Below are 11726 nucleotides of genomic sequence, written 5' to 3'. Positions count from 1 at the left end.
GAATTACCTTGAGTCGAATATTTCTGACAAAGGCGGGTGAGAGACTAATATGAAAATGATAATAACAATTGTAAAAAATTATATGTCGAAACTGCCACCAATTTAAAAGAGCATAAAACCAAACAAGTAAAATGCATTTCTTATCTTCCCAATTTGTATAAGTGTCTCTGAGACTTGGATGGTAAAGATGAAAGAAAGAGAGGCTAGATGCATTTGAACTGTAGTGCTACAAATCAATAAAATCATCCTCATTTATCAGTCACGCATTTCATCACGTTCCGCACACAAAACAATTTTGTCACATAAATTAAAATCGTAAATTACCGAGCATTAATATTGCACAGTTCAATAGTGCATATTATTATGTTATTTATATTCACACTGACATCATATTTATTATATATTTCACGTAGCATCTTTTCACAAAATTAAATACACTAGGTAACACATTTGCATATTATGTATTAGTTAAATGGTACCTGCTTAATTAATATCTGTAAAACAAAATAATATTATAAGACTTCATTCACTCGTGAAGACCACCAAATCAATAGCCTGCCGGTACAGAGAGATAACAAGAGGCAGCCATCCTTGCTAATCATCAATTATGGCACAACCCTTGGCGGGTCTTGGCCTCCTTCAAAATTTTTTTCCATCCTAGACGATCCAGCGCCCACATTCTTCAGTTGCATTGACTGAGTATTTTTAAATCTCCCGTGCCGCAGTCCAGCCATCGCAATTTCGGCCGTCCAGGTCTTCTCTTGCTATCGGGAGTTGCATATATAGCCCGTCTCGCCTTCTTTTAATATCCTTTGGCATTCCATGCACGTGGCCGATCCAGCTCGTCATTATACCTTGACTTCCAAATGCCACTTTCTTGAACAGCCCCAAAGATTCTTATAACTCTTCTCTCAAAGCCTTATCCTTGCTAATGCTAATAATTGATGAATACATAATAATGACGACGACATATGACGTTAATCGAGACTTTTTTCCAAATCGTATTGAATGTTTCAAGCCATTGGAATCCGTTGGTGATGTAAATCCTATGAACAACTAGCCATTTCTACTGATTTTATTGTTTTAAAACAAATTTATTATTGTAACAAAGTTTTAACTCCACAATAAAATGTATGTAATATACTCAGGATTAATTCAATATCCCTAGGTATTCAAATTATTATTTATAAATAGTTTTTTTTGTTAATTAAATATTAAAAATTTTAGAAGCCTTGAGTTTTGCTGCAAAACATATAATTGTCATTAGTTTTGTGTATAATATATTATATTTATACGTATGTGAATTGAATTTTACAATAAAGAAACCATTTTCCACTATTTTAGTTTATTTCGTGTCCAACATCATGAACAATTCATATCAAATGAAATTTATGAAGTGGGGACTTTTTATGTTATTGATTTACAACATTTTAATGTGCTCGTATGTAGTGGCAAAGAGAGATATATTTGATGGTGTTTTGGTAAGCTGCGTTTCATATTTGTCATTCTTCCTTGAAAATAGCTTACAGGTAAATATCGTAAAGAAAGTCTGTTAAGGTACTGAATGTCCATATCCATCGTCTAAGAATATATTGTAAAGTAAAAACACAAATTTAATGTATATTATGACATGTAATAGTTACTGAAAACAGTTGTTAATGTTAGCCGCAAAGTTTTGTTGGAATGTCATAACTAGAGACCGGATTGTATGCAACATAAAAAGCTTGAAATATGCGTGAAAAGTGTCAAAATATTAAATAATAAAAAAATAGTAATTTTTTATTTCAAAATCAGCATACAATTAGTAAGTATGTAATTAATTAATTATTAACTTGTTGACTGCGGAGCATTTAATTAATTACTGCATTTAAATAACATGCTAATGATATCGAATGGCCAATTAATTAGTGTACAAAAGTTGTGCCGTCCGCGTGGAAAGGGTTAGGGGAAGGGATTAATTAAGAATTGTTTAACATTTTGTTACTCTTGTAAACGTTAACAATCAGGTACTGTTCCATTGAATTTGGGTGGTGTGTTACAGTAGCGAAGGGTGACTTTTGGAAAGAGGTAGGCTGTGGAGTAACCATGCCTGTCAGATATATTTATGGGAAATAAGAAGATAACCCAATATTACTACTGATGAATAGGTACACTAAATCGATGAAATTTTAAAAGCTCAATTAGTTTGATATAATTAGTTTATAAATAAGCAATTAGTTTAAATTATGTATGTATTTTCCTAAACATTTATAAACGTAACATACGCTCAAAATATATTACCTGTCATCTTTGAAAATATCCGTTGTTGTGTATAATAATTATGTTCCATAACAATTAATAATTTAACCCGTAAAACTAAACATTTTAAAATACTTCTATATTTAAAACACAGACTTAGGTACAATATCAGATAACTGATCAATAACTGATAAATAAAAATTGCGGGATAAATTATTTTATATTTTTAACAACAATCAATATTTATATGTGATTGAATCCCATAGAAGTTATTTTTTAAATTATCTCTATGCTCTTGGGAATGTAGGCGGTAACTAAACAACCTATGATTTCAGAATAAAAAGCCAGACAGTGACTGGCGTCACGTGACTGAAACACATACAAAACACATCTTAAATTCCCATCGAAATATTTCATAATATAGTTGAATCCAGACGGCACTACTCGCACTAGTTATGGTTATAAACAGTGGCGGCCGGTGATAATAAAATTAGGGAGTGCAAATAAAGACATGCATTTTTCTTTTCATGGTATTGGAAAAAAATCTGCAATAGCCTTCGTGGTGGAGGTAGGCGTATGCTAAACGACGCTTACATTCACGGACAGCATTTATTTGTTGCCAAGTTACAAAGTTCAAGCCTCTGGTATGATAAGTACGATGCAAAAGGCAATAGGTACACACGTTTTTCGATTTTTATTGTACCTAATTACACTTCATATGACGTGCTGACATATTTACCACGTTTTTCACTCGTAACTTCCATAAATCGTAACTGATGTAAGTATTTTAGACATGTCTCATTGAGAATAAGCCGCAAAATCCTCATTTGTCATCCCACATTATTCTCATATACGCGCTGTATCATTTTTATAAATACTAGGCATGGATCATTAATTTTACAACGGGATATCACTTATATTAAAAATTTGCTACTTTTGTACACCCCAATTCCAGAATTGCACTCCAAATGGGACTGATTTGAAAGACATTCAACGTCAAAAATAATAGTTAGTATAAGTAGGTATATTATATCGTCACTGTTCTGGCAGAAGACACTAATTCGAAAAATTACATATTGAGTTGGTTATACCAAAATGTTCCTTATTTCAAACTTTACCGTCTGGAAACCTTTTTAATAAATAAACAGTCTTTATTTTAAAGCATCCTTTTTACAATTACTTAATAAACTCACATGATAGACCATTTCAAACATTTTAACAACTTCAAAGTCAAATTACTCAAAACTAGTATTCTCCAGTTAGTGTGTTCTGCCAGAACAGAGATAATATGTATTATGTTACTGACTTACTTTGCTGTAGATTTATATTAAAATTATTTAGTGTTTAATTTTGAAATGTAAAATAATTATAAAATCGTATTTGTATGGTGAGATGGCTGTTCCTTACTTAATTATCATAATATTACTCTAATCGATATGTTCATTGATTCAATATTAATATGGCGCATCAAACAACGGAGCATTTACCTCATAACGTCATAACGTATGAAATAATAATATACCTAGTATTTTTAAATACTGCGCGGGAACCTTTTACCTACTTCATACGTACGTACAATAATATTATTATAAACGCGCCAGTCAATCGCGACATCTATCGGTTATACGTGAAGCACTAGGAGGGAGCACATTGCACAATGCAAGGTAAAAATTGTACGTTCAGTGAGGTACATATCGGCAGCATGCAAAAAAATCGTCTACAGATGCTCTTTCGAACAATCAACAAATACTATGAAAGACGTACATGTATACATACATCCAGCTCAGCGGCCGGTTAAAAATACGCTAGAAATACGTACAGTGATGCGCGTAGCGGACGGGTGACAAATTAAAGATATTTTACAATAATTAATTATTACAATATGTAGGTATTTGAATACGTGCATATTATTACATAATAATTTGGGAGATCAGTGCACATTTGCTCCTATACAAGAGCCGTCCCTGGTTATAAACCTAACTAAATAAAATAAAACTACTTCTAAATTCTGACGATAGATGACTCTCAATTGTCTTGGATTTTTCAGTGTATTTATTTATTTCAGCCATAGCCTCTGCACTATCGATGTCATTTACTACAATTTTGATGGCCTCTAAATATAAAATATAGTGAAAATATGCATCATCACTAGATTTTAGGTAAAATATGCAATAAACGGTGAGAATGGGCTAAATATGCAAATGCATATAATCCGGTCTCTAGTCATAACATATTTTCTGTAAAAGAAATAAAAATCATTGGTTTATCTTGTAGAATTCGTAAAACCTAATTTGGCCAAAAATTTGATTTATGTCTACCCAAAATTTTAGTATCTTTCGCAAAACTGGGCCAGTTGCACTAACACCTTGGACATTGAGCTACTTATGGAGGTTTATTTATACCTATGTACGGATCATAATATGCTTATATTAATAAGCTCATATTATGGGCTTCCACGGAATGAAAGCTATATGGCCATAGGCTGAAATTTTTACAAGAAATGGTTATTAGCCATTTGCCATATCCATTATAATAATTGCATTTTTTTGTCAGCTGTGGGATCGAATTAGCAACTCACGGTCTCAGAAACAAACACTATCAATGAAACCACCACAAATTTAAATATAATATTCAATTTTAACTGTTTTCAGGGACCCTATAAACAAAAGATTATTAGCTTAGAATCATGTTCTGGAACAAAAAGGACTAGTGCCACTGAAATCAGTCATAGATTATATAAAACTGCTGACAATCGCGAAATGTGGGAAATTAACTCAACACTATTTAAAGGTGTGAAAGGGGGGTTATGGTAATGTTTATTTTTTAATGTTTCACAATATTATGTAAAACATAACGTTCCAATGGAGCCAAAGGCATGAACCTGATTTCTTGGCTAATTTGATTTAAGTGCATGGATGTGCTAGAAATCCATCAAATTTTATTATCCACAGACCAGAAGTGCTACTGGCTCTAGAAATGGGTGAAGTAATGATCTTACTTTTCACGAAACTGCGTAAATACTGAATAAAAATGAGCCAAAATGTGGCACATTCGTGTAAAAAAACTAAACGACAATCTCGGCCAAATCAGCCCAACCCAAATCGTTTGGTGGGCCTAAAAAAATATTCTGAGCTTAGATGGGCCACACATATAAAAAAAAAACAAAGAACTTTTTCAAAATATTTTATTACCTTACAACTTGTTTTTGTATATTATTTGATATCTTTTTCATATTGACTGGTAATTTAGCCGACGCGCATCGCAGTTGAATGGTCGTGTTGTCACCTCCGAAAGGGGGGGGGGGGGGGTGATGGATGAGCGCTGGACCCCCCGTGATGATGTAACGGCATATCATGTCACTATGGTATCGTCTGCTTCTTCTTCCGGGGACATGTTTATGTTGATTGACAACGCGGAAGTACAGGCGAAAACAGGGCGTTTATTGTTCGGAATATAAATACAGTAAAGTACAGCGTACAAAATATTTAAAAAAAAAAAAAAAAATTTAAAATGGCGGTGACGCCGGCGAGCGCGGCGCCACAGCCGACGTCACGCTCGAGAGTCCGAAAACCGAATGACCCTAATAGGGGCTGGTAGGGCAGAGTAGGTAGTAATAATACCCAACAAACAATTCACAATTATTCTATCTCTGAAAAATGACAAAAACAGCCTCTGGCATATGTACCTGGCTTGTAAGTAGGTACCTCAGGTCTCATATTTCAGACCTTTTCTAGGTACATGCTTTGGAAAGGGGCTGTGAATTTCTTGGAATTATTACTACCTTCTGCATTTCTTTGCTTGTTAGCTACATATTTTGAAATATTTGAACTAGGTACAAATCAGTGGCGATGGTGAGCTATTTTACTGGGAGTTCACTTTTTTCACCTTTTGACTGCCGTAAAAAAAAGGCATTTGCCTTCATCAAAACTTCACCAAAAAAAAAAAAAAACTATTGGTTTATTTAATTTAGTACATTTAAAAGAAATCATAAATAACTCACTATTTATTATTTGTTGTACCTCTTAAAACAGTTTTTCTTGAAAAAAATGGATTTTAAACTTTAACACAAACTGGTTGACACGAACTATTTTGTTTTGACCGAATTATTAGTACTACCGAAATATCTCGTATCTGGCAGTGACCGGGATTTATTGTTCATTTGTATGAGAAATCCATTCTTCTGTTTTTCATCGACACAAATTTTTCAATTACGCGTTTGTTGAAGTCAGGAATCTCTTGTATCATTCTTTTTTCGATACTGAGTATACATAATGCGTTCAATCTTGATTGCGCGATGGTGTTTCTACTAAAACACTTGATCCGTTTGAGTGTGAAAAAACATCTTTCGCTTTCCACTGATGTCATCGGAATAGTAAAAATTAAATTTAATAGTAAAACCGTTTCCGTAAATGTGTCAGCATTATAAAAATTATCCAAGCTGTAAATAACAGACAATTCATTTTTGAGTTTATTTTTATCTAAAAAGTCAGACGTATTACAGAGCTAGTTTGGAGAGATATCATAATTGATAAACATTGTGAATTTAGTTTTCAAACTGAAAAAAAACTTGAAGTTTATTTTTAAATTGTACTTCGCCTAAATTTGAGAAATGTTGTCAACATGTGCGGAAATTTAAATGCGTTACTGTGAAAAAAATTTATTTTTATAATAATATTGAATAAAAATTGTCAAACAATAATTGTATGTGTGATACGGGCTGTATTGTTTTAAAACCGATGAATCTGCGTTCGGGCCGAGAGCGACTGAAACTGTCGCTCCCGAGCACATAGAAAAAATATTTACGCATTGCAATTCCACGCGACAGACGACGCTCTTTCTCATTGCAAAGAAATCGAAATAAGATTACTGGGCGCTTTGGTCAAGCGATGGCGAATATCGCTCCCATCAACATATAATATTATTATTTAAAATAGCCGGTTAAAAACACATATTAGAATTTGTTTTTGTATATGAATTAATGACTACGGTAATAGATCAGAACACTTTTAATTAATCAAATATAAATTAAATACTCATTTAAAAAAAGTCTTTTCGCATAAATTGAGTGGGTGGGTGTGCACCGCTCCAGCGCTCTCAAGGGAGAATCGCCACTGGTACAAATACATATTTTTTCAAAGTAATCTCAAATCAGATATTCTAGGTGCTAGGTACATTGTATGGCTGGGAACTTTGCTTCCAATATTGGTCAAAATTGGATGAAATGTAGGTAATAATATTAAAAAAATGATATTAATAATTACTATTTGCTTACGGGCTAGAAATTTGCCTCGCAGTCGATCTGTTCATGTTTGCATGAATCAGCCCAATGATGATTCAGGCCTCGTGGCCTTGGATCTTCTGAGGATGCCATGGTTTAGGCGGTATCAGTGTATATCATACACACTCCGTATGTGTGGAGCCAGCATAAGGATAAAAATAGGTACTAGCACGCATCACAACAAGAAAGTTCTAATTTTACAAAATATTAATATAAACGTGGTAAATTTAACAGATTTTTTTTGTATTGTATGAATACCAAAATGCAAAACATAGAAAGCTGAACACTTCAATTAGGCCTTGGGCCGCAAAAAGTTCATTTGGGCCGCGGATTGGGCATGCTTGTTCTAGGTGATAAATGGCCGTCCATATATAATATGACATCTTAAGGGGGTGGGTAGTGGGAGATTGATGATTTGTGAAAATAGGGCAGGGATGGCGAATCTTTTATACACGTGTGTCAAATTTTATGCAAAAATCTTGTAAAAAGATCAGATAAATAAAAAAAACGCTCATTTCATCTTAGATATTAATATGTCAAACCATTTAAAATTTACCTTACTATACGAATTTCAAATATGAGTCTATAATAGGGAACACAAAATTAATGGGAACTGTTTTACCCTGCCAGGTATGTTAGCAGTTTTAAACTAAGGGACTCGAAGCGTGCTGACTATCCCCAAACATAAAATTCGCGTTATTTTTACTTGCAAACTTTAATGCATATGTATTATTAATATACAGACTATTTTTTTTTTTAGAATTATTAATAACCATGTCCTTGCTTTTTCGTACAAGGTGGTTGTTAGTAATTTTGAACAATCACAAACACCCAGGCTTTGAGAAAAACACATAAATATTGTGTGTCTTGACCGGGAATCGAACCCAGGAACTCTCGGGTGGAAGGCAAACGCCTTACGCACTGCACCACGAGAGCCGCCTATATAGAGTATTGAAAGTAACATATTCTTTAACATACATTTAAGGTTCTCCCATATTTTTCCTCACCCAAGATCTGTGCCCTGTTATACCACACCTAGGTCTGAAACATTGAAATTACTCATATTATGGTTGGTAATTGACAAAAAATATGTGATCTTTTTGTCAGCTGTCATTGAAAATATTCAAGTACAGTACACTCTCAGTAATCTGCCGCTCGATTATCCGTCAACTACTATAATCCGCCGTTATTTTTACTAGTTGAAAGCACAAAATCAAGCTCTATAATTGGCCGGTATTCGATTGTCAAATTTAGTAGTCCATAGCGTACAAATGTACAACACAGATGAGATGGTATTTTGGAAACTTCTTCGTAAAACGTATGCTCATCACGAAGAAAGTAATGTACCAGGAAGGAAAGTGCCCAAAGACCGCATCACGATTACGCCAATGCAACCGGGACACACAAAATGAAGCTTTTGGTCATAGGGAAAGCCAGGAATCCTAAGCCATTCAGAATATCTGCCCCACTGAACAACTTGTTGTGTCAAGTGATTTTTTGTTTAATATTTAGTTTATAAATATGTATAATTTAGTAAATACAAATTTCTCAAAAAAAAAAACTATTTTTACGAAATACCTGTTTTAATTTTTACTTTATTTTGTATGTATGCACTATAATCCGTCGCTTTTACTAATTGGACACTTGTCTGGTTTTTAGGGTGGCGTATTACTGAGAGAGTACTGTGCCTATTATTTATTTGTATTTTTTTTTTAAAGATAAAAACCAAAATTTACAAATGGATAAATGGAAGGTATACTTACGTGACCAACATTTTTGATGATGATATTTGTGCCATATGGTATGACATTTTAAAAACTGTTATGAATGTCGATAAAAATTGTCAATTTAAAAAGGTATTTCTTAGTTATACAAATTATATACCTATTGTAATTACTGAAATGATAATATTATCCAAAGCTGCCAGAGTAATGTCCAATATATTCTGTTTGTACAAAGTATAGGAACACAGAAAAATGAGAATATTAACCTTATCTATGGTTCTGCATAATATCTTCTAATTGATTTTTTTTTTTTTTTGACCATGTCCGATCCTAATAGGATCATATGGGCCTCCACAGAGTAGAGGTTTGTATTAACAGATTTTGTTTTTTTACGAGAAATGGATGTCAGCCACTTGCTCAACCTATTAGGTCCATACCCTGACTCACACACAAACTGAAAAACAATATGTGTACTTGCCAGACCCAGGATTCGAACCTGAGACCCACAGCGTGATAGTCCAACGCTTATGCCGCTCGGCCACTGTGGGTTGATAGGTACACACAAAACTTTCATCTAATTGAAAAACTAAAAAATGGTTAATAAAGGCTAATGATCAGTGATCTGCAACTCATTTCGCATTGCAGATTCATTTATAGCAAGCTTCACACATACTATGCTCTCAACTATATTTGGCAGGACCGCTCTTACATAAAAATGCTTTGCACTGGTGTACATGTCTAAAACGAGATTTTTTTAAACGATGTCATCGTTCTCGATAATTATTGTTATCTATATGTGCAATCGCATGAATTCGCAAATAACAACATGTACGTAAGTCTGTAACCAAATCAAAAGATCAGAACAGTCCACCATTTCCTTTTTTTATATGCACAGTGCTGCCAACAGAAATTATAGATTTTTCTATAATTAGTACCAATTATTATTCAAATACACTAAAATCGTTTTGGGACTGATATCAAATATGAGCGGTTTACGCGTCGGCTTATATTGTCGTAGGTCCCAGATTCAAATCCTGGGTCTGGCAAATACACATTATGTACAGTATGTATTGTTTTTCAATTTGTGTTTTGAGTCATAGTATGGACCTATTAGGTTGAGCATGTGACTAACATCCATTTCTCCTAAAAATAAAAAAAAATCTGTCAATACAAACCTCCACTCTGTGTAGGCCCATATGATCATATTAGGATCGGACATGGTCGAAAAAAAAATATAGCTCAAAGAAAAGACTATCAGTGGACGAACCTAGTCAAAATATTCAGGAAACATTAAACCGTAATTGTGATATATAATAAAATATGCTAGATATATTGGTAGCAAATGTAAAATACGTATAGAGAGATTATTCTAGAGAAAATATTACCTAACTAAAATAGTTAAAATGCATATTGTGACCAGGTAGGGAATTTAAGGGAACGACGTCATTGTCAATTACATTAAATTCTAAGCAATAGTATAAATAATAGTATGATCAAATAAGTTTTATATGACAATATTGAGATAGGTAGGTATTTAAAGAATTTATTAATAAGATTTATTAAAATTCAAGTTCTTAATAATGGAATAAACTTAGAGAGTCAGGAGACGAAAATACAATTTTGAGCTGTACGCTTTGTACAAGGCCACATTGTACCTACATGCTATCAAATTGAACCGCCTTAGATGGCTGGGCCATTTGGACAAGATGGACGAGTCACGCATGACAAAGAAATTGACATTTGGGAAGCCGGAAGGCAGACAAAAACCCGGTCGACCTGGTACAAAACGGAGGGATAGTGTCGAGTTGGCTTTAATAACATTGGGCGTTCTAGACTGAAGGGAAGCAGCTTTGGACAGACCTGGACAGAGGCAGATATTGGAGGAGGCCAAGACCCACAGGGTTGTTGCGTCAGGAAGAAAATGAAATAATAGGCTTCAGTTGAGACTTTATAATTTTATAATTTAATAAAAAAAAAGGCGAGTTGTAAATAGTTACACAGTTAGTACCTTCTACATCGTGGTTTCCCAAATTGGTACTGAATGGATATGGAGGGGCACTGAGGAGCAAGTGAGCAATACGAAGTGCTAAAAAAATCGTCACATTAATATTTTTTAAGCAAACATTAATATTTTCACCTGACTCTTGATACTTTGACATATTGACATTTCAAGCTTGACAAATTGTTAGGACAGCACCAGGCTCATTTTTCTCGTTAGTTATAACTTTTACTGATTTGGTTGCTAATAACAGTAAGCAATCTAGTAAGTTTATTTGCAATTTCATTTGAGTTAGGAATTTCATTTTAAGGGGGGGCATGCTCGTCGAAGGTCAAAATTGAGTTTTTATTGTATTTTCAAACCATGATCCTGGACACTCCTTAAACATTGTAGATAATCTATTTATATAATTTTGAAGCCTTATTATCCTTTATAGTTATTTTAAACATTTGATGACTGCATGAAGTATTTTTGTTACATAAAATAG

Source organism: Rhyacophila brunnea, unplaced genomic scaffold, assembly GCF_057557595.1.
Source record: "Rhyacophila brunnea isolate RB1 unplaced genomic scaffold, BYU_Rbru_1.0 scaffold_10, whole genome shotgun sequence".
Taxonomy (NCBI): Eukaryota; Metazoa; Arthropoda; class Insecta; order Trichoptera; family Rhyacophilidae; genus Rhyacophila; species Rhyacophila brunnea.
This window is presented reverse-complemented; position numbering follows the sequence as displayed.